Below are 24,598 nucleotides of genomic sequence, written 5' to 3'. Positions count from 1 at the left end.
GTTTTAGATTTTTAAAAGTTAAAACATGCTCCACTTACATGAAATACTTCCTAATTTACAAAAAAAAAATAAATAAATAAATAAATAAATAAATAAAAAGTGATTTAAATGTCAATAAGAACAAAACAAAATTAGGACAATAGTTCTACATGCACTCATAACAGAATTCTCATCTGTTAGATTTTGAAAATCTTTTGAGATAGAAGATGTTTAAATATTACTATTCAGCATTGAAACATGCCAATTGCTTTCTTCTACCATATCTCAGGAAATGGTCCAGGACCATTGTGCTTGTGGTAGCACAAGTGGGATTCATCTCTCGTATCGATTTGTTCATCCCATGGCAACACTTCTATCTAGGAAGTCTTCGGATCTTTGAAATCCTTGTTTTGTGTTCAGTTGACTGTGAACTCAGCTGCTTGCTGCTTCACAATTGCAATATGTGGTCAAGCTTTCACTCCATCTCTTCTTGAAGCACATTAACCAACTTATACTGTAGGATCTCCAGGGAGTAAAACTCTAAAATTTCAGCCATTTTTTTCTCTCTGATACCATATAAAACCAGTTATGAAATCATTCTCACATAGAAGAATGAAAATAAAAAAAGGTTTATTTGTATATTTTACATTTAAGACAATAATATACCTGAGAAAAATCTAGAATTTTAATTCAGCATGACTGAAACATCACATACACTAGCCTATGTGATCATTATGAGGTAACTATGGAATGATGTGAACAGCCTTTTATGTCATGTTAACTGGCAAACTTGTTACCAAACCCGATTATCTCTTTCTAAACAAGGAGGGAAATACTGGACCTGAGTTATCAGAAGCCAGGTATTTTTAAAAGGAACAAATTATGAGAAAGTACAAATAAAAGGCAAAATAAAGTTATATTTTAGATACCCGTAGCCAAATGATAAAGGAAAGGATTAAAACAAAACTCAATGTAATTGGTAAATACTAATATTTGATGAATCAATGTAATTGGTAAATATAAAAATTTGATGAATCAGGAGGGTTGCTCTGTGATAATACAAAAGGAGAAACAGGTGCTGAGAACTATTCTTTGCTTGAATAAGAACAGAGGACTTTTCTGATATTTGTTAGAGAATTGGTCAATTTCAACATGAAGGATGTGTTTTTCTCTCATTGACTATTAGGCAGGAGAGTAACCATCAGAATCAAATATGTGAGAAAAGACAGCTATTAGGATAAAGTATTTAAATATCCAACTACAGAAAAACTTTATTAAAATAATATTAGGAACAACCCTGAAAATTTTGTTTACTAAGAGCCTATTTTGTATTGTTTTGAATAATACACATGGATATTGTTGGGTAGTATAGAAGTTTAAAGGTATTAATAAAATAATAATTTTCTATGTGAATTATATGTATAGTATTATATGTAAAATAAAGTTATATGTAAAATTATTCTGTGTATTGAAACAAAGTAGCTTAGATGAGGTTTCCTCAAATAGAAATACATGTCATGCAAATTAGACTTCTGTTGATGTTACCTGACAAAAATATCCCTTGGTCATTAAGACCTACTTTTTTTGTAATTTGGAGTATGAATTTTATCTCAGTTGTTGGGAAGCAGAGGCAGGCAAATCTCTATGAGATGGAGGCCAGCCTGTTCTACAGAGTGAGTTCTAGGAGAGCCAAGCTTACACAGAGAAATGATGTCTCAGACAAACGAACAAACAAGTAAATAAAGGATCAGCTCTCTTCATCATGGCTTTGTTGGTCAAACTATAAGCTGGCAGTTTCTAGGACCATACCATATAAAAATGTGAAATAGTATGAACTAACCAGTACCCCCCAGAGCTGTGTCTCTAGTTGCATATGTAGCAAAGGATGGCCTAGTTGGTCATCAATGGGAGGAGAGGCCCTTGGTCTTGTGAAGATTATATGCCCCAGTGCAGGAGAATGCAAGAGCAAGGAAGCAGGAGTCAGTGGGTTGGGGGACAGGGTGGCAGAAGGGTATGGGGGCTTTGGGGATATCATTTGAAATGTAAATGAAGAAAATATCTAATAAAAAGTCCTTTCTTGGAATGTAGGAGACTGACTTTCTGTTAATTTAGAAGTGAGAAGTGTCATTTTCAAAGTTTATCTGTCATGTTGGATTGAGGAAGGAGCAACTAAAAGAGTAAAATAAATGAATTTCTCTTGTTTTAGGAAAATTCACTTAAGGATAGAGCCTGAAGCATTGGTGCATGTTCAAGGCCAGCTTCATCTAGAAAGCAAGTTCAGAGATAGTCCAAGCTGTATAGTCATATGTTGTCTCAAAAAAATGTTTGTGATTATTAAAGGCTTATGTTTAGCTAACAAATTTATGAATATTGTTTGTACATTAAATGATGTTTTAATAGATAATAGATGTTAAATATTCTATTAATCAAATATGTAAGACATTTTCAGAAAAAAACATACTAGCTTACTTAATTCACTGAATATTAAGTTACTTTAAAGTTTTCTAATTATTATTAATTATGTGTATGTGTCTGTCTGACCATGGGTATGTGTATGTATGCACAGACTTTTGGAGGGCAGACACATTGTGTCTTCCTGCATCAGCAATGACAAATAACTGTAAGTGACAGAATATGTGTGCTCAGGACAAAATTCAAGTCCTCTTAAAGACCAGTAAGTAATCCTGGCTCCTGCTCCTCTCTCCAGCCCTCAAGTTATTTGTATACTATACATTTCTGGGGAAAAGAAGTATTTTGTATTTTTCATTTGAGCTTTGTGTTTAATGTAGCACAAATGCTTGCAAATAAGCAAACGTTTTGATTCAACTAAAATAACACAATAACATAATGTTTTTTCCCAGTAAATCCATTTTATTTAATCACAGTGAAAAGCAGAGCCTTACAGTGCTGTAAAAGTACATAGATATCTCTAATTTTATACAACAAATGTAATATTTTAAAATTATTTTCGACTCACTTTCCTATTATATAGCCAGCATTCCCTTTACAGTAACATACTGCAAACAGTAATATTTTCTTAGGCAACTCATTGCCTTGTTAATCATCCCTCTCAGCAGGAGACCATGTCCAAACTGCCCAGTTCTATTTGGTAAAACTAATGTTCTTTTCGTTTTTAAAAGAATTAATTATATTTTTCTACTTATTCACTTTAAATCTTGTTCACTGCCCCCTCTTCTGGTCACTCCCTCCCACAATCTTTCCCTCATTCCCCCTTCTTTTCTCCTCTGAGCAAGTGAAGGGTCCCATTGGATATCCCCCAACTCATACACTTCAAGCCTTTACAAGGCACTTCCTTTCCCACTCAGTCCGGACAAGGTAGCCTAGCTAGGAGAGCCTTTGATATATAAAGGCAGCAGCTTTGGGGATAGTGCGTGTTCTAGTTGTTTAGGACCCACATGATGGTCAAGTTACAAATCTGCTACATATGAGCAGAAAGCTCTAGGTCCAGCCTCTGTATATTCTTTGGTTGGTGGTTCAAACTCTGAAACCCCCAAGGATCCAGGTTAGCTGACTCTGTTGGTATTCTTGTGGAGTTCCTATCCCCTTTGTGGGCCACAATCCTTCCTCTTATTCTTTCATAACAGGCCCTAAGCCCCATCCACTGTTTGACTGTGGGTACCTGTATCTATATGAGTCAGCTGCTTGGTGGACCCTCTCAGAGGACAGCTTTCAAGCATAATAGACTATCATTAACAGTGTTAGGGATTGGTACTTGTCCATAGCATGGTTCTAAAGTTGGGCTGGGTGATTTGTTGGCCATTCCCTCAGACTCTTCTCCATTCCACTTGTCTACATTACTTGTAGGCAGGACAAATTTTGGGTTGAAAATTCTTTGGGGGTGAGCTGGTGTTTCTGTTAATCCACTGGGTTTTCTTCCTGGATATAAGAGGTGGCCTTTTTGGGCTGGAGAGATGGCTCAGCTGTTGAGTATCACTCAAGATGATACTCTCAAGAGCCATGCATTTGCCTGAAAAATTCATACTGTCTTAGTTTTTAATAGCTGAATAGTAGTCCATTGTGTAGATGAGCCACATTTCCTTTATCCGTTCTTCAGCTGAGAATCATCTAGGTTGTTTCCAGTTTTTCGCTATTACAAATATAGATGCTATGAACATAGTTGAGAAAGTATCTTTGTGTGATGATGGAGTATCTTTGGGGTATATGTCCAGGAGTTGTATAGGTAGGCCTTAAGGTATCTATTCGAAGTTGTCTATGAAACTGTCAAATTAATTTCTAAAGTTGTTGTACAAGTTTGCACTTCCACCAGCAATGACAAAGTGTTCCTCTTGCTCTACATCTTAGCCAGCTTGTGTTATCAACTCAACTTTTGATTTTTTTGTTTTGTTTTGTTGGGTTTTTTTTTTTTTTGGTTTTTGTTTTGTTTTGTTTTTTATCTTAACCATACTGATGTGTGTGAGATGGAACCTCATAGTTGTTTGATTTGTATTTCTCTAATAATAAAGACTAAACACTACGTTTACCTTGGCCACTGGAGATTCCTCCATTGAGAATTCTGTTTTCATCTGCTCCCTATTTTTTAATTGGGTTATTTGGGTTGTTGGTGTTTAACTTCTTGAGTTTCTTTTTTTTTTTTTTTTGAAAATTTTCGATATTAGCTCTCTGTCTGATGTAGGTTTGGTGAAGATCCCTTTCCAATCTGTGAGCTACCAATCTGTCCTATTGACAGTGTCTTTTGCCTTATATAAGATTTGCAGTTTCATGAGGTCCCATTTATCAATCATTGATCTTAAAGTCTGAGCTATTGGTGTTTTGTTCATGAACTTGTCTCCTGTACCAATGAGTTCAAGAGTATTTCCCATTTTCTTTTTTATGAGATTTAGTGTACCTGAATTTTTGTTTAGATACTTGATCCAATTGTACTTGAGTTTTGTGCAGGATGATGAGTATGGATCTATTTTCATTCTTTTACACGTAGACATCCAGATAGTACAGCAGCATTTGTTGATGATGTTTTCAATTTTCCATTGTATGGTTTTTACCTTCTTTATCAAAAATCATGTGTCAATAGGTGTCTAGGTTTATTTCTAGATCTAGAAACAAATGAACAAGCACACCAAAGATGAGTAGAAGGCAAGAAATATAGCTTTTAATATTATATTTCTGAAACTGTATCATCTGAAATTGAATGATGTCCTTTATATTTTTCACAAAATATCCTTCTTTCCAGCCATTCTTATTTTATATATTTCAAAGAATAAATTAAACTGCAGTTACATATTACTAGACTATATCAGATAGGACGAATTCAACTTTGCCTGGGATCTCTATTATGTCAAAGGTAAATGAACCATTTACTTATTTTTATTGTGATGCTAAATAGGACTTAGATTTGTCAAAAACACAATGGCCCTGGGCACTTGTATGGGGGAGTAATTTTAGATTCTATATATTAAATGGAAAAACCTGCTCTAAATGTAGGTGGCATCTTTCATGGTTTGGAGTCTAATACTAAATAAAGAGAATGAAGTTAAGGAAGCAAAATAATTCATACCTCTCTGCCTCTTAACTGTGAAAGCAATCCAGCCTGCTGGTTCATGCTCCTGCCTTAATTTCTTCTCCACAATGCACTGTATGTTCTAGCTATTTTGCTTCAGCAACTACACAAACAGAGTCAAAATTGAATTTCTATAAAAGGGCTTCATTAAACTCTACAAAAGGATGGCTTTATTATATATTTGATGATTATTTAACGGATACTAAGATGATGTTTCAAACATAATTGACTAAAAATTTTTTTAAAGTCCATTTCATAGCATTATTAAAAAATTACCACTTGGGGTTGATCTTCTTCAATGAGATGTGGCTACTACAAGTGGGTCAGTTAATCTTGTGTCTGGATAAAGTTGTACAAGCTAACTTGAGGATCTGCTGGGATATTTTTAGTTCTATTTTTGATGCTGTCTTAAGCATTGAAAACTCAGGGTAAAGAGCCTTTACATATATGAAAATTGATTGAAACAAATGATCTTCTATTTCACTTTGTATTCTAAAATTGTATCATCTTATGTCTTAAATACTCTTATGGAAACTTTGATACTGGATAATTTAGCTCAGGTGATAAAATTTGAACTCCAAATAAAACTTTTCTGAAGTCTAGTATTCTCAAATATTGCACAAAGCTGCAATTTCTTCATTTTAAAAACAAAGCCTAAGACAGTCATATGATTTTATTATAAAAGGGAACACAAATTAATTACCTAAACAAAGCAACAAAAGATGTGGAACAGTGTGTAAATAATAATAGGGGCTCGTTTCATTAATGAGAGATGCAATTGAGAGATTTCTGTATTTGTGGATTAAAAAAAAATCTCTCAATAGGATAAAAAAAAATATCAACTCACAAAGTCTTCTTTCTCAGTTGTGATTCATTCTGAAGACCCAAGCTAACATATTCTACCATGTCAATTTACTGTTTGAAGGAGAGTGACCTTAGTGAACTTTGACCAATCTATAGTTCCTAACCATCTGCTTCCCAAGGAAAATGATGCTTTCTTCAATGAAACACATAAAAACACCAAGTATATGCCTAATTGCCCAGCTGGCTGGGTTTAGAATAAAACACTGCAAAGCTGATTGGTGAATTGATTTTGCCATTTGCTGTGGTTTTCTGCAAGCATCTAATCAATTGGATAGTTTGTGCTGACCCATTTTTGGGTTATTGTGTTCTCTGTAATATTTATCTCCAAGACTTTTTTAGGCTTATGTATTTTTATACATTTGTAAAATGAAAGTACTCTATTTATGCTGATTCTACAGCTTCTGTATGCCAGATACCTATAAACTACAGGTGCATATAATTTTAAAAAATAAGCCACTGTTCAACATGAAAAATTTCTACCTCAAATATATTCAGTACAGAAAAGTTTAATTAAATTAAGAACAAAAATTTGAGATACAGAAATTTGATCAGTACATTAATGATAGATTTGATTCATCCCCTAACCTGTACATTCTTGACATAAATCCAGATTCTAGAATTTGGAAGTAACCTTATGTGTCCTCTATTACAACAAGCCATTTGACTTGAATTCCCACTACAACATCTCCACCATGTGGTTATTTGGCCAAGTCACTACTAGTGAATCTAAACACAAGGAAGAAATTATTTTTTGTCACTTCAATTTCTATCGCTGTGAACTCTTTACTTTAAACCTAAATCCAATGGATGTGATAATATAACAAATTAGATTTAACTCCAAGTATTTGTTCCTGAAACCATAAATGTAACTCATTTACTGATGCTTCATTCATATTGAAGATCTTAGGAGAGATGTAGTTACCAGCCACACCTCTATCCATTTCTGAATGAAGTGTTTTAGAATTCTGTAATGGGTTAGTATGGCTATTGACACAAGTAACTTCAAATTGTACATTGTGGATAATGTGGTGGGTAATTAATAGAATAATAGTACATTATGGAATCATTAACTAATATAATTAAATTTATATTTTATTTCATGCAATCTGTAAAATTGGTAAACACAGTGGTATACTACTGAAACATTGTCTAAAAGTTTTACCTGAAAAAATCTTCACTTGTAATTATTTAAGGTTTTGTTTTTTGACTTTAAACTATTGTAATACATGTATATGTGTTTATAGTAATGAAGTGATTTTGATATCTAGCATCTCATACAAATAAAGGTCCAAACAGAATTAAACTTGTAAATTTCATATTTAGTAGTTGTATTTCTGTTAATTGAGAAGACTGATAAATTTAAACAATAACTATATTTCATACAAAGTAAAAGTTCTTTGCTATCGCCTGTGGAAATCACCAAGAAAGGTGCAACTGAAGCATACTATGGAGACACCCAACACTGACACCTTCATTTATATGCTTACATTTTATGTTTATTCGTGTATAAAATTTTAATTCTAGATTCATACGAGTATCGGGAGTAATAGGAAATGTATGTCTTATTCTGACAACAGCTTTAGTAAGTCATATCCCTTCTCAGCAGAAAAGTTCACTAAAGGAGGTAGTACACATTCTAAGAGCAAATAAAATCTTCACAGGTAAGTGACAAAGAACCAATTATTTTTCATAGGTAAGCCACAGAAAAATACAAGTTCTGAATGACCAAGGAACACAGAGAGCTGAATTTCATGCTCACAAACATTTGTTAATACTTGTGCACACCATGATGAAAACTTTTTACAATTTGAAGAAGCCTGAATTTAACAATTCTGAAATCAATCATTGTTAGTAGGGAATAATGCTGAATAACATATTTTTTTCACAAAATGGATTCTTAGTGGCATTTGTTGACTATCTAGTAATAGTAATTTGATGTAATTGCATACCACTAGACTGAAAGTCTTGATAATACTTCAAAAACATATTTTATATAGTAGACATCCATAGAAATAAATATTTGGGGCATTTCTCGCCTTCCTCAGAATAATTGCTTACAACTCTAGCTATTTACCTGTGAACTTTATAATTTCATTTTTCTTTATAGCTGAGGACTATCCCATTTCAATATATACCACATCCACATTATATATTCATCAGCTAATTGACATCTAAGCAGTTTCCATTTCTTTGCTACTAGAAATCAAACTATAATGAACAGGAATTGTTAAGCATCTCCATAGTGAGATATAGATACTTTGGGGTATATATACAGGAGTGGTATGGCTGGAAGATATTTTAGATATATTTTTATATTTTTTCAGTATTCTCCACAGTGATTTCTGTAACATCTGCCTCAGTTTGTTGTCCCATCCTTAGCCAACAATCTTTCTCCTTTCCTCACAACCGTTGTTGTTCTTTTTGTTTTAATCTTAGCTATTCTGTAAAGGTGAGATGACATCTCAAAGTAGTTATAATTTACTTTCCCTGAATGCTAAGAATATTAATAAACTTTATTTTAGTTATTTATTTTCTTTTAAGAACTTTTTGTTAAGTTCTGTGACACAATTTTAATTGAATTTTTTTTTGGTGTTTGTCATTTTGAGATATTTGTATATTTTAGATACTAACCCTCTATCATATATATACATGATAGATATACATATATGTATGAAAAATATATACAGAATAAGAAAGTGATGTATATATACATATGAATAGGATATATACATATATAAATAAGTATATGTATACAGAACAAGAAAGTGATTACTTTCTTATTCTGTAGCCCCCTTGTCACTGGAGTAATGGTGTCCTTTGATGATGACAATTTTAGTTTCTTGTTTCTACATGTCAATTGTTATTAATGACTTAAGATAAGATTTTATTAAACTATGACAAGAAAATCTGCTACTTGGTATGCTAACAAAAAATTACTGATCCTTTACAATGGTGTAGTAGGAAGAGACTTTATGTGAACATGAAGATCAGTTTAGATCCTCAACAACCATGTGGCGGGAGGATCACTCAGAAGCTCATGGACAAGCTAGTCTGTAGCAAAGATGTAGAAAGAAGATAGACTGCCTCAAATTGGAAGTCAAGAACTAATTCCTGAAACTGTCATCAGACCTTCACACTTTCTGTGGAACACATGCCTTCATATTCTTTCAATGTAGCTGTGTGCAAACATATTTCCTGATACTGAGTATAAATACACTCTGTTTTTCTTTATATTCATTCTTTTCTCATACATTACACTCTGACTGCAGTTTTCCTTCCCTTTCCTTTCCCTTGTACCCCCCCCCCAACACTCATTTCCCATTCCCAAGAAAATTTTTGTGTCTCTCCTTAAGCCCTCCCTGCTAATCAACCTCTCTGGGTCGGTGCATTGTAGCATGGTTATTGTTTACAGCTAATACCCACTTCTAGGTGAGCACATAACATGTTTGTGTTTCCCAGTCCAAGTTACCTCATTCAGAATGATTTTTTTTCCTAAATCTATGCAAAGGATACCATCAATAGGACAAGCCACAACCTATAGAATGGGAAAAGTTGTTTTGTTTTGTTTTGTTTTCCAACTCTACATGTGACAAAGGACTGATATCCAAAGTATATAAAGTACTCGAGAAACTAGACATTAAACAACCAATTAATAAGTGGGGTCCAGACCTAAACAGAGAATTCTTACAGAGGAATATTAAATAGCCGAGAAACACTTAAAGAAATGTTTAACATCCTTAGCAATCAGGAAAATGCAAATCAGAACAACTTTGAGATTTCCATGGTAGACCCTCAGAATGACTAAGTATAAAACCACTAGTGACAGCTCATGTTGTCTAGAATTTGAAGAACGGGGTATATTTCTCCCATGTTGGTGGGAGCACAAACTTGTACAGCCACTTTGGAAATCACTATGAGAGTTTCTCATAAAACGGGAAATCAATCTACCTCAAGACAAATACAAGATACTCTTAAAATATTTCTTTAAATATCAGTAAATTAAAAAAATATTTTAAAAGTTATGAGCCACAAAATTTATGAACACGGAATGTATCATTTATTTTGCCAGTGGATATTAAGGAGTATGTATCCAACAAATCATACTGCTTGTTTAATAGAGACATAGATGAGATAATGAAATAGTAATTAAATGGAAAAAAGAACATAAGAGAAAACAGTTGATCATCTGAACTAATGAGTAACATAATAATTTATATGTGAAGAATAAAAACATAAGTTTGCAAATATATGTTGACATTTTAAAGGACAAAGTAAAGGGACATAAGGACTTTGGTGATGAGCTAGTTTCCTGTACCCAGAAAGATCTGTATAGTCACTCCTCTTTCTCAATGTATTTCAGTATGTAGCATCTAGAAATAACACACAAGAAGTAGAGGGGTATTTCTCATATTCAAACAGTACTAGAGGAAATGCATGTAACCTAATTAGAAATGTGTGCATTTCCGTTTAAGTCAGTTTGCAACATGGCACCTAGTTTTATTCATTACCTAGCACATTTTCCAATATGTTTTATAAAATGATTGCTTGTATTGGAGCTTTATCCAGGAGGGCAAATCTTCATCAGCCGCTAATGTGGCACCACCAGCTCTCTGAAGGCAAAAGCAGCAGCCATGTCGGGTGCCCACATCTGCCTCCTCCAGGTGGCTCTTGTGCGCCCTTCCCCACTGTTCTTGTCATTAACACTAATCTACTCTTTTAAGAGTTGGCAACTGTTTTGCAAATTTTGAGCACTTTTTTTCTCAGAGGAATCAATCTGAGAATTTTCAAGACTGATTAAATTAAAAAATAAATAGCTATGGAATCTGCCACATGCCCTCCAACATATTGCTCCCAGTTGCTCAACCTGAGAATATGGTTTGCTGGCAGGAGCCTCAAAGTAGTAAACAAACCTCCATTCCAAGAAATTGCATTCCAGGAGGAGTCTGAATAACTACCTCGGAAAAAAATGAGACGTTTGTTTTTGTTTTTGCTTCTGTTTTGTTTTATAGCAACAAGAAAACCCACAGCCCTGGATGTGGCTGAATGGCAATATTAGCACCAAATACAGAAGATGGGAAACAGTGACGTAAGAATATTTTTCATTGATGAAGAGGGGGAGAAGCTGATTTTCTGAGTTCTCTTTTGAGAAATAATAGCTATGTTTTGTTTCCAGTTTTTCATACACATATACAACAACGATTGTTGAGTTCCTTCTGTTTTCTAGGGAGTCTGTTAATTGTTGTGAAAGAGTGATTAGGGCAGGTGGTTTCAAAATGGTTTCATTACAAAATTCACCATAAGGAATTTTCTCTGCTTGAGTAGGATCAGCTTAGGGACTTGCTGCTATCCAAAAGAACAGAGTGAAAGTGATGGGTTTGCCATGTAAAATGAGGCTGTACAGAAACTGGCTTCTGTATTGTTCCACTGCCTCAGGTGTCAGGTGCTTCCCCTATGCACATATTGCTAAAATAAATAGCAACAACAACAACAAGAAAGAAAAAAAAAAACCAAAGTGTTGTCATGAGGTGTGTGTGGTAGTGAAAACTTTGCAGCAAATATCATTTCAGCATTTGGCCATCAACCACAAAGAATTCAATCCCCAAGGAACTTGCTTCCAACAACCACATAGGTAAATTACTTCATTCATAGGTAAGAATTGAGCTGGGTGCTGCCTTTGCCTGCATCCTGATTACAACCTCACAAGGGATGTTCAGCATGGCGTCATCGTTGTCTCTGGATTCCTATAGAGAGAATCAGGAGGTGATATATATATATATATATATATATATATATATATATATATACACACACACATATATATATATGTGAGGAAAAGGACAGAAAATGTGTATAATAGCAGAGTTCTTTCTCTTTTCATTTTTGTACATTTTTGTACACACACACACACACATATATATATATATATATATATATATATGTGTGTGTGTGTGTAGCCACATATATATGTATATATATATATGTTTATACATAAATTTTAATTTATGAAACTATAACATAATTGCATCATTTCCCTCTTTCCTTTCTTTCAAGTTTGTAGACTACCTCATATACTTCTCCTTACTCTCTTGCAAATTATTGGCTTTTTAAAATCTCATTGCTGAGGGCTTTTTCTTTTCTTCTAACAGTAGAGTACACTTTGAGAAGTCTAAGCAAGAACATTACATAATCATGATTGACATTTTGGAGGATAAGTCCTCAGAAGTATTATCATGAGAAGCATGGGCCCAAGCACACGGTTTAAGGAATTAAGAAACGGTGGTTTTTATCTCAGATGACAGAATAACGGGGCAGGAAGTGAAGAAATAACAGCATCAGTTTTTCCACAGCATTAAATCAAGTCAAACTAAATTATACAATAACAAAAGTGTAAAGGACAACATTTTATTTGATTATCAGAAGCACCTAATGAGTCTTTATACACACAAAAACATATATGCACACACATTAATGAGAAGTCATGAATTGTAAACTAAATTTAAAAAAATAAGTTAATTCTATTTAGTTATGTATTTCAGCAATAAATTCTATCCCTCTGCAAAAAAAAAAATGTGCTACTAGCTCATGTTTGATATCCTGATTTCTGTGTATTAATAGTGTATATCCATCCATTTCTACCATTTTGGTTTTAGTATGGCTACAAGGTACAAAAATAAATTAAAATATTATTATTTTTTACAAAACCATGTGAGGAAAAGGACAGAAAATGTGTATAATAGCAGAGTTCTTTCTCTTTTCATTTTTGTACATTTTTCTCTAAGAAAGATCAAAGTTCAGGTTGTCAGTGATATAAATGATACAGTGTCAGTAATACATATTAAAAATTGAAATCCATCAATGGAGCATTGAGAGAAAATGGGTTTTAACTCTAACACCACAGGCACTAGGAGACAGCCTAAATGTCATTTAAAGAGGAAATGTCTTTCTAACCTAACTCTGCACACAGAGGGCTATTTATACCAGTGAACATTTTAAGTCATTCTGTTACTCCAGAGATATTCATAAGAGATGCACATAAAACAAGGTCTGTAACAGGACTTGCTAAAATCTGTTAGGTAACTACAGAAGTCACTTAGGGAGACATTGAAAAGGCGGCACATTTCCATGATATGGAGCTGTGTTTTCGTATTCCACTGTAACTCAATATATTAATAACATGATGTTTCTCCTGGTCAATGATAGGTTGAAAAATATGAAAAAACATGATAAATTTTATTCAGTATTTTTTATCTTTCAGGGGTTAGAGGTACTCCAATTCTTCTCGAGAGAATATGAAGTTAACTTTCAGAAGGACTTAGCGCGGCCTGTTTGGTGGATCATTGTCACCTATGCACATGTATTATGCTAAGTGTGGATACTCATACTATGATGCGTTATTTTCAGTTTGATATCACCTTCAACTTCAAATTCTGTGACTCTGGGTGAAAGCACATCGTGTCTTGCCAAATGTTGGTACTCTCCCCTGAGTCTAGCTCCCTGCCTTCACTTAATGATTATTGGGCATAATTACTGAGGTTGTGCTGATCAGCATGCCACCCTGACAGCTGTTTTAACCTTCCTCTGATAAAGGGCAAATATCATCTCATCATCTTTGGGTTATTACGCTTGCTTCATACTCAGTGATTATTGACTCCGTACCACCACCTCAAATTTAAATAAAAGGCCACTTATACCATATTAGATAACGTGTGCTTTCATTCTATGAAGGTCATGCTTATGTCAGAAGCTGTTAAGCCATCAACCTGCACTCCAAACATCTGCTCAGGATTAGCATGAAATGGGTCCAAAGAAATCCACACTGGAACTACAAAGAAGAGCATGGAAAACATGAACTCCAAGGTGCTTACCATTCATGAAGCAACATGGAGAAGAGGTTGCTTAGCATTACACTTGAAAAGATGTTCTAATCACTGTAAATCTTGACAGTAATTAAGGAATTTTGATAATATTACTTCCTTTTTTTAAACTCATTGCAGATACTTGCCATCTTCTACCCAGACAAAAACACATGTTTCTTCTTTCATACACACCAATACACACACAATGAAAACTAAACAAACAAAAATTTTAAATTTTCTTTTATTGAAAATTTTATACATGGGGACTTATTTGCATCACATGCTTCCTCCAATTTTTCCCTCCAATTCTTCCCATGTCCCTCTCGCTCTAAAATAAAGGTGTCTCATTTTTTAACTATACCCACAATGTGAATATACATATATATGTGTGTGTATTATAGATGTATATATTATATACATAGCTTATAAATATATAGAGATACTTTGATAGACAATAGCTGATAAATTATAGATGATGGTAGATAGACAAATAGATGATAGAAGGATACATACATATATATGTACATTCATACATACATATATACATAGGTGATAGATCAAAACTAGATAACTATAATATAATGTGTGGAGATAGTTTAGTGTTGCTACTGTGTGTTTATGGCTGACCTCTTGGGATAAGTTAAACCATCAGGTGTCTCCTATCTGGAGAAATTAATCCTCCATCTTACAACACCTATCAAAGGCCCATAACTTTGCTTTTAGGGGTGAGGTCCCATGCGATTTTCCCCATTCCTATTGTGTTTATTGATGTCATTTTACAGGTCTTTTGTTATATAATCAAACTTGAAATGTTTTGCATGCAGCTTCTCTATTATATATAGGAGAAATTATATGACAGCACACTTCAGGTCATGGACCCTCTCCTCTTACAGTATTTCCCTAAGCATTGCATGTAGGGGTTGGGTTATAGATGTATCAGTTATAGCTGGGCACTCCAAGGTGAGTGGTTCTCTATATTTTGACCTTTTATGATTTCTGTAATTGTCTATATATGCTATAAAAATTAAGTCCTTTGTCACAGAATGGGAGGTTCACTTATCTGTGGGTAGTAGAATAAGTATTTGGGATGTATATAGAAATGATCTTGGTTTACTGAAGTAGAAGAGGCATGTTCTTTTCTAGGGTCCATGGCTTCGTGCAATTGATGATTAAAAATTATGGAATTTATCCAAACAGTAAGAATTGGAATCAAAATTAAAATTATGCTTCTTATGGTAAATGATAGTGAGAAAATATATAGATTTGTGGTCTTTAATATGATGTCACTAATAAATGTTTCCAAAGAAATCATATCAGAAGAATGATTAAGTGATAAATACTTTGACCATGTGTTCTAAACTATAGCCTTTGGACTGAGTGTATTAATTAAAACAGTTGAATGACAAAGTTCAATTCAATTATTTGACCACTGTTAGAATACTTTGAATTATTTATCCAGTCTGAGGCAAATATTTTTTAAAAGTTACACTGTCTTTATACTTCTTTGAGTGCAATAGTTGTGAATTTGTACTTATGTAATAGGTACAAATTTGGTAAGGTATTATGGAAAATAAACCAGTCACAGCTTACTAAGAGTCACAGGCTTATGAGAATATGGCATATTATATATAACAGATACAATTAAGAATAGTGATTATTTTGAAGAGCTTGTTTATTCATCATCTTGAGGATAAAAGGGAAGACCTAGATTTTTAAATTATGTTTTACTAATAAAATGATTCATAAGATGAAAATATAAATTTCCAAGTTCTGCATTTAGGACAAGAATATAATAGACTAGTGAGAGAAGGAACTCAGTCAGGTTGTCCCTGCAAACCTCTAATGTGAAATAGTACTTCTATTCTGAGTTACCATGGAAACTCAGACTGTGTATTGGCAACTAAGAGACAGGTGTACGTTATAGGCAGCACTGGAAACTTACTAGCCATTCATCTTCCTTGGGTTTATCTCCAAAATATGCCCATATTCCTATGACCTCTCATAATACACAGTTTCAAGCTCAACCAAGACATTCCCACCTCTAATCTGAATACACATACATTAAACAATCCATTACTCTGCCGCTTTCATACTTAGGCGTTCACTCTTACTTTTCAGCATGGCAAACAGGATCTCTTATTTTTTTAAGTTGTCAAGCAGCTTTGTGTCACTCCTTTAATTGTCAGCAGTCACTTTCTGTATGACCACAGTGAGCAAATGTCACATTGTCTGTCTTTGGCCTTCTTGTTCTTCAAATGACATTGTGTTCTCACACCTTAAATCATGAGTTGGCTTCTTTATTGGGTTTTTTTTCAACAGATATCTTCATGGGTAAGATATATTGCATTTTCTAAGCTTGATTCAAGTATCAGTTTTCTTTTCATCTTTCCTCCAATGCATAATATTTATGTGTAAAAGGCATCTGGTTTCAGTTTTCTTATCCCCTTGTATTTATCCTTTGTCCTTTAACCTATCCATTGATGGTCAGTTGAAAAATCCATTTCTTAATTCTTCCACTCATAATTGATCCTGTTTATTGTTTTCTAAAAATTGCAACCTCTGATCGTCACCTCCTTTGCTACTGACAAGAGTGTAAGCTTCAGATTAAGACAAGTTTTCTCAATTAATGAATAAAAGAAACCATGAACTTGAAAGCCAGCAACACAGCAGGAACAATATGGAAGCATTTGAAGGGAGGAAAATGAAGGGTAAAATAGTTTAGTTATCCTATAATCTTAATAATAAAATAATTTTTAAAGATTATTTTTTCTGTGGCTTTCTGATATATTCTACATGCTTGAAACAAAGACTTTGGTATAGTAAAAAGATACGTACATAGCAAAAATTTTGAACAAATTTTTAAGGAATTATTGCATGTATGAATTAAAAATAAAGTCATAAAATAGTTCTAGAAATCAATGACATCAGAAAAAATGTTGCAACTCCAATACAAAAAGATGGCATGAGATTTAGTCATATAAAGAACAGTTTTTAAAAGTGTGATATTTAAATTCACTAAAAAAGTAAGTAGAACAGACTATGAAAGAGAGTAACAAGATAAGAATCTACTGCCATAGTTTGTGATGGGGAGAGAGAAAGAGAGAGACAGAGATACAGAGAGAGACAGAGAGAGAGAGAAAGACACACACACACACACACACACACACACACACACAGAGAGAGAGAGAGAGAGAGAGAGAGAGAGAGAGAGAGAGAGAGAGAGAGAGAGAGAGACCTTCACTTTTAAGGATTGTGAAATATTCTCTCCATTCCTTAATACATTTAGGCCAGTCATTTCTTGTTAGTTCAAATTGAATAATTTAATAATTTCATTTATAATATTTACTTCAGAACATGAACATCCCAGTGCAACAGTGTTTATTTTAAAAAAATAACTTATTAGTTCTTTGAGAAGTTAGTACAAAGTGTTGTAATCATATTCACCCACCCCCCAACTCTTTCCAGACCTACTCCCTTTTCCCTCCATCCATTTTGTGCCTTTTTTTCTTTTCCTACAAAATGTGATTCATGTTGACCAAATATTCTTTGTCATGTGACCTTCCACTAGAAACTGGTCCCCTTATCTCTGTTGTGTTTTAGTTGTTTTAGGGAAAACAAACCTTTCCTTTCCAGCAGCTAAGATTTACCAAATAACTCTGGATGTCTTAGTGTTTCCTTTACTGTAATGAATTGGAGGATGGAAGGGTTTATGTCACCTGTCTGCTTGTAGTGGGTCATCTGCTCATCTGGGTAAGCCAGAGAACTAACCAAAAAGTAGGAACTGATGCAGAGGACAAGGAGAAGAGTGGTTTTGCTATCGTCGACCATCTGAGGAGGTAGTGCATTGGTCCCTGTGAGACAGGTCCACTCAGATCAATTACAAATGAGGAAAATGCACCTCAGGTGGGCCACTGGGACTGATATGGTAGGGACATTTTTCAATTGAGGTTCCCTCTTCCCAAATGACTCTAGCTTCTGTCAAGTCATAAAACTAGCTACCACATTGAAGGTACAGCTTATATTCAACTCCCCTTTCTATGTTGCATTTGGTCAGGTTTGGACTTGTCCAGGACTAATGAATGCTGTCACAAACACAATGAGCTTCTATGTACAGCTTCCGTGCTATATCCAGACAACAGTTACCTTATAGTCATTCACTGCCTGCATATAAGCATCAAAGCTACTTCTACATGGCAAAAGAAATTAAGAAAGTATTTTTCAGAACATGAAACTCCATATTAAAAATAATAAATGAGATACATATTAGGCAATGATTGAAGATAATGAATGGTGAATATATAACTGAAGTATGATTTTAATTCAGGAAATAGTAACCTAGCACTACGTAGTTTCTAGGTACATGCATCTATTCAGTAATGTAGATTCTACACTGCAGATGGCATTTATAGTGAGAGACATGCAGGAGAGATCTCTATACCCTGTATGCATTTCCTATGAAACAGGCAAGCAGATTGCTCCAGTTCATCCCACAACTGCTCTTCACAGTTCAGATATTTCTATTACCTCCCATTCTTCTGTACGTTTTTAGATTTTCTCAAACACATTTAGAAAGAAACACTTATCTCTTTTTTAATTTTTTTATTTGATATTTTCTTTATTTACATTTCAAATGTTATCCACTTTCTTACTTTCCCCTCAAAAATTCCCTTATCCTCTCTCCCTCCTTCTGTTCCCCAACCTACTCACTCCCTCTTCCTGGCTCAGTCATTCCCCTATACTTGGGCATAGAACCATCACAGGACCAAGGGCCTCTCCTCCCATTGATGACCGACTAGGCCTATCCTCTACTATATATGCAGCTAGAGCCATGAGTCTCTCCCTGTGTTTTCTTTCATTGGTAGTTTAATCCCAGGGAGCTCTGGGGTTACTGGTTAGTTCATATTGTTGTTTCTCCTATGGGGCTACAAACCCCTTCAGCTCCTTGGGTACTTTCTCTAGCTCCTTCACTGGGGACCCTGTCCTCAATCCAGTGGATGGCTGTGGGCATGCACTTCTTTTTAGTCAGGCACTAGCAGAGCCTCTCAGGAGACAGCTATATCAGCCAGCAAGCTTTTGTTGGCATCCACAATAGTGTCTGGGTTTGGTGATTGTTCATGTGATGGATCTCCAGGTGGGGCAGTCTCTGGATGGTCCTGCCTTCAGTCTCCCCTCTGAACTTTGTCTCTGCAACACCTCCCATGGGTATTTTGTGAAAGAAACACTTCTATAGCATGAATACCTATGGTTATTTCCTTTCCCTAACTATATGGCCACTACAGCAGTATCTCACTAAAAACGATGCCTAATACAACTTATTAAATCTCACAGGAAAGGAAAAGAGAATTGTAATCTCTTTTCCAAAATTGCTTTAAAAATGTTTAACTCCACACACACTAAGTTAGAATATATTTGGAAACATCATTTCTAAAAGTGCTTTTAAAAAGTTTAACTCAATATTCCAAGTGAGAGTGTATTTGAATGTCTTTTCAAATAATGCTAGATGATAATTGTTTATATTTATCTATCACAATGTATCTATCATGCCATTTAACTAATCATAGAATATTTTATCAGTAGTGGAAGAAAGAAAGCTATGTCTTTGGGGAAGGGGTAACTGTCAGACCTTAGTAGTCAATAGGCAGCTTAAGACTGAGCAGCTAAGCTCTGGAGACAGATGCTGAGAAGCAAGGGAAAAAGGCCACAGTTGTGAAATATTTCTGTCTCACTCTGCTGTGTCATCTGCTCCCATTTTTATTGTGTATCAGTGAGCAAAACGGGCATGCATCTAGATTTTAAAAAGCAAAGAATTTCTTCCCCCTCTCTTTCCTTCCTTCCTTCCTTCCTTCCTTTCTTTCTTTCTTTCTTTCTTTCTTTCTTTCTTTCTTTCTTTCTTTCTTTCTTTCTTTCTTTCTTTNTTTCTTTCTTTCTTTCTTTCTTTCTTTCTTTCTTTCTTTCTTTCTTTCTTTGTTCCTTTCTTTCTTTCTTTCTTTCTTTCTTTCTTTCTTTCTTTCTTTCTTTCTTTCTTTCCTTCTTTTTTGTTTTACCAAAAAAAGGAATTTAGTTTACAATTGTTTCTCCATTTGTCTACAACTAAGTGTTCATCTTCATAGCAAGGTAGAGTAATCCCATATAATTACAGGATAAGAACAGTCTGGTACAAAGCCTCCAAGACCTTTTCCTTCACACTCATTTCTCTAGTCATCAAGAGAAACTTGCCAGTTTTAGAAAGCAATTTGTTGTCGGAGAAGCCAAAACATTTCTGCATTTTCCCATAAACACGAGTTATGTTTCTATAGAGTGGGATTCTTAAACTCATTACAAAAGTAAACTCTTCTCTTAGTAAATTGCAAAATGAGCATTCAAACTGCCATTTCACTGACAATGACAGACACCGCTATTTAGCGTAGTATTTGGAAGACATATTGGTGTCTTGACTTTCTGGAAATATTTTTTAAATACTTGCAAGACAAATGAAGTTATTATTTTGCACTGATGTTTTCATATCTTGCAGATATCCTATCATTGATCACATCACTATTAAGTCTTAACATATAAAAATGGAGGAAACACATGACCAGAAAGTGTTGAGGCCTGCCCGCAGTCCACAACACGAACGGTTCAACTGAGAATGGCAGTTCAGGCTGAAAAGAGAGGAATCTAGACAGGGCGGAAGAAAAGAATGGAGCCAAGACAACATACATTCTGTTCAAGGCTCAATTTTACTAATTCCAGACACTCAGTTATAAAGGAAGGGGGAGGGAACCCAATATCCCGCCAAGTAACTCAGGGTCCAGTAGCAGGACAAACACGTGTGTGCCTCCAGGCAGCAAAGGCAGGTTCCAGCAGTGGGCGTGGCAGGACGAATGAGCTGGTAGCTCCACCTTTGAGCAAGCAAGTTCCAGGCTGGGGGAAGGGAGGCCACAAGAAAGGTAGGCATAGATTTGCTTTTTGTAGCTTAAAAGATTCAATTAAACATCAATGGTCTGGAGCCTAGGAAAACTTGAGTGAATGCTAATGAAGTCAACAAGAGCTGCCTAGGAATAGTAACAGACACAGAGTTCCTGTGCTCACAGCCAAGCAATGAAGAAAGCAGAGATGTTAAACACTTGGGTCTTTAGCAAAGGGGGTTTATGTGTGTTTCTGCTTGGAAATCTGGGAAACAATGGAGTTAATAGTCTAGTGATCTGTGATATGGATTCAGGCCACACATGAATCCAACAGATTATTGTGTTTATCCCAGACTCTTCCTCCCTAGATCTTTATCCTGAGAATTATTTCTCAGTCAATAGAACCCATCCTTAAGGAAGAGATCACAAGTATTTTGTAAAAATGTGTTTGAAGTAGTCATATCTTAAAAATTGTTGTGACCATTGTCAGTCATCAAGAATTTTTCTAAACTTGGAATTATTTCTCTGAAAAGGGCATCAAAGAGAGGTATGCTCTTGGCAACCAGACAAGTAAGGAAGAGTATCAGAAACCCCATACCCAGCTCTAGCTCACTTGCTCTTCCAAAAGTACCTTTAATTTTTTTTTAATTTGTTATTTTCTTTACAATTCAAATGTTATCCTGTTTCCCAGTTTCCACTCCAGAAAGCCCCTATCCCATCGTCTGCCCCCTGCTTCTATGAGAGTGTTCCCCTACCCACTCACCCTCTCCCACGTCCACATCTTGGCATTCCCCTTCACTGGGGCATCAAGCTTTCACAGGAACAAGGACTTCTCATCTCATTGATGCCTGATACAGCCATCCTCTGTTACATATGTGACTGGAGACATGGGTCCCTCCATGTGTAGTCTTTGGTTGGTAGTTTAGACCCTAGGAGCTCTGGGTGGGGGTCTGATTGGTTGATATTGTTGTTCTTCCTATGGGGTTGCAAACCCCTTCAGCTCCTTCAGTCCTTTCTCTAACTATTTCATTGGGGACCCCATGCTCAGTCCAATGAGAGCACCCATATCTGGCAGAGCCTCTCTGGAGACAGCTATATCAGCAAGCACTTCTTGGCATCCCTAATAATCTCTGTGTTTGGTGACTGTATATGGGATGGATCCCCAGGTGGGGCAGTCTCTGGATGGCCTTTCCTTCAGCCTCTGTTCCATACTTTGTCTCCATATTTTCTCCCCTGAGTATTTTGTTTCCCCTTCTAAGAAGGACTGAGGCATCCACACATGATCTTCCTTCTTCTTGAGTTACATGCGGGCTGTGAATTGTTATCTTGGTTATTCTGAGCTTTGGTGCTAATATCCACTTATCAGTGAGTGCATGCTATGTCTTTTCTTTTGTGATTGGGTTATCTCACTCAGGATGATATTTTCTAGTTCTATCCATTTGCCTAAGAATTTCATGAATTCATTGTTTTTAATAGCTGAGTAGTAATCCACTGTGTAAATGTACTACGTTTTCTGTACCCATTCATCTGGGTCAGCTATTATTTATAATAGCTTCTGGCTATTATTTATAATAGCTCTTGGTTATTATAAATAAGGCTGCCATGAACATAGAGGAACATGTGTCCTTGTTATATGTTGGACCATCTTTTGGGTACATGCCCAGGAGTGGCATAGCTGGGTACTCAGGTAGTACTATGTCTAATTTTCTGAGAAACTGCCAGATAGGCAAAATAATAGCATTTAAAGACAGGAAATAATGTCAAATAAACTGCTAAAATTAAAATTCATTATGACTTGAATTGTGCTTATGACTAATAAATAGAATCAAGTGTTTAAAGAATGGAAATAAAGCATTAATGGTCAAAATGTACTTGAAGGAAGATATAGCAAAAAAAAATAGTGAGGATATTTCTTAGCATCTATTATAGTTTTGAGTTATTTGATAAAATTTCCAAGAGATTTTTGCATTAAATTTCTAAGAGAAAATTTCCAGTAGAGATTAGGATAGCTGTTAGGGAACACATTTGTATATGTGCTTGGTAGATCAAGGATGAAAATATGACTTGGCTGGGGAAACTTTTGACTTGCAAGGATCTACAGTGATGTGTTCAGCCAGGCTTATGAGAAACTGTTTTCACATACTCCTAATCATACAATCATTGTGTGACACTGGCCTATAAATGGAGTTGTAAATGTGAACAAGAAAAATCCATCTGATGTATTCTAATGCAGGAGGATGTCTGAGAAATGACCTTCTTCACATTAAGCACTGGGCAGTTTTCTTCATTTCTGATATGACATATGGAAAATATATTAGAATCCATAAGATAACTTTATTAATGATAATTTCAGTGTTTGAACAATATATCATACTTATGTATGAATAAAACCAGTGAACTGTAGGAGTTGTTTTATGGTGAAGCAGTGTGGGGAAAATATCTAGTATACACATTGAATATCTGGGTGACAGTTTCAGAGGAGGATTTGAGTTCTTTGTATCTATTCAACAGGACTCCTGCTTTGGTAAATGAATTACTATATCAATAGGGTGCCACATTATTAGAGTAAGAGAAAACTAGGAGTGAGACCATCACTTTAGCTCTAGGAGTTAAAATGTTGCCTAAAGGATTGTGTCAACCCAAGGGATATATGTCTATCTTATCTTGAATCTTTTCTTCACATGAGTAGCACACAGCTATAGAAATATTGGAGTAGAGAGATTCCAACACATGGAAATATTGTTGTCCCTCTTCAGAGTTCATGGCCGCAATGGCAATTACCTAATTCCATCATAGGGTTAGCAAAAGATTTCTCTTTTATATGGTACTCCAAAGCTCCTTTTCTGTCTATGCACAGGCTTGTTGTACTTAAAGCACACATTAACAAGGATTTCCTTCAAAACAACAAACTAATATAATCAATGTGTACAGTTTTATTTATTTATTTATATACTGTGTACAAACAATGGAAATATTATTTCTTTCATGATAGAGGAAGAAGACAAATCATAAATGTATTTAAACGAGTATAAGTAATTAACTTAAATTTTAAAAAATACTAAATACAACTTGTTTTCTAATTACTTTGTTTTCTTTCTAATTCCTAGTAGTTGAAAGACAGATTTCAATAAAAAGAAGAAAAGATAAGCAAAGGAAGACCAATGCAAAAATAAAAGCAAAACTTGCAGAGCCTCACTCATCCTTAATTTTTATAGTAAGTTAAAGTTCTTTGAAGATGAATGAATGTTAAGTTCTTAAATCAAGATGTTAATATTACATTCTCCTCAGGTATTGAAGGTGAGAGCTGAGCACACCTAACACATATGTCAAGCATGAATCAATTCAGATTTTTCTATCCCTACAGCAGTTTGGAGACAATGATATATGAAAATGTATTGACTTGAAAGAAGAAATTAATTAAAAATGAGAATTTCATAAACATGGATGTTGAGGAATTCTCTAGGGTCACTGCCTCA

The 24,598-nt window shown here is 34.9% G+C and overlaps 1 long non-coding RNA gene across 1 annotated transcript; it reads left to right on the top strand.

Moving 5' to 3' along the window:
• Window positions 1-787: 787 nt before the first annotated feature.
• Window positions 788-24,278, top strand: LOC110308923. Its single transcript, XR_002379638.1, has 3 exons — window positions 788-839; window positions 14,105-14,236; window positions 24,230-24,278. It is a non-coding gene; the product is annotated as an uncharacterized LOC110308923 (long non-coding RNA).
• The last annotated feature ends 320 nt before the right edge of the window (window positions 24,279-24,598 follow it).

This window comes from Mus caroli, chromosome 14 (genome assembly GCF_900094665.2).
Source record: "Mus caroli chromosome 14, CAROLI_EIJ_v1.1, whole genome shotgun sequence".
Classification (NCBI taxonomy): Eukaryota; Metazoa; Chordata; class Mammalia; order Rodentia; family Muridae; genus Mus; species Mus caroli.
Note: the sequence above shows the minus strand (reverse complement) of the source record. Positions and strands in the feature narration are given on the sequence as shown.